This window comes from Palaemon carinicauda, chromosome 19, assembly GCF_036898095.1.
Source record: "Palaemon carinicauda isolate YSFRI2023 chromosome 19, ASM3689809v2, whole genome shotgun sequence".
Taxonomy (NCBI): Eukaryota; Metazoa; Arthropoda; class Malacostraca; order Decapoda; family Palaemonidae; genus Palaemon; species Palaemon carinicauda.
The window spans coordinates 118961903-118962570 of NC_090743.1; the positions used below are offsets into that span (position 1 = coordinate 118961903).

General features: G+C 28.0%; 1 protein-coding gene across 1 annotated transcript in view; it reads left to right on the forward strand.

Annotated features, from left to right (window-relative positions):
- LOC137658792 (pre-mRNA-splicing factor CWC25 homolog) overlaps nucleotides 1-668 on the forward strand; it is a 585361-nt gene that overhangs the window by 62632 nt on the left and 522061 nt on the right. The gene's annotated exons all lie outside the window — the stretch shown is intronic.

Sequence of the window (668 nt, forward strand, 5' to 3'; positions counted from 1 at the left end):
ATTTGGATCCAATTGTTGTATAGCAAAGAGCTAAAAAATGTCGTACAGTACCATGAAAATGTCGTACCTGTTTCTATTTATCCACGATGCTTTAGTTAGAACAACAACAAAAACGTGTATAATGTATTAGTAATGACAAGAGTAGTAATGATCATGATATTTGTGTCCTGTGCTTTGTAGCAAATGAAAAAAAAATAAATCAACTAACTGAAACAATAAATACATATATTTTCTTATTTATGGTCGTACAAATTGACAAAATATCGTACACATATGCATATTTGACTGAAATGTCGTAGGTAGTACAACACTGTGTCGTAGGTTGTAGAAAAGTTAAACTTGGTGTATATGTATGATAGTTATCGTACATCTGATAACGCTTAAGTTGGGACGGAGCACCTGATTGGTCAGATATTTATGACGTCACTAAACCAGTTATGACGTCACTAAGCCTGGTGTGATATTTCATGTCACCTGCTACACTACATTCGACAGAATTATATCTTATTTGGTGAAACCATACACCCATATATATATATTATATAGTATATTATATATATATATATATATATATATATATATATACTCATATATATATACTATATATAGTATATATATCATATATACATATATATATATATATATAGTATATATACTATATATATACT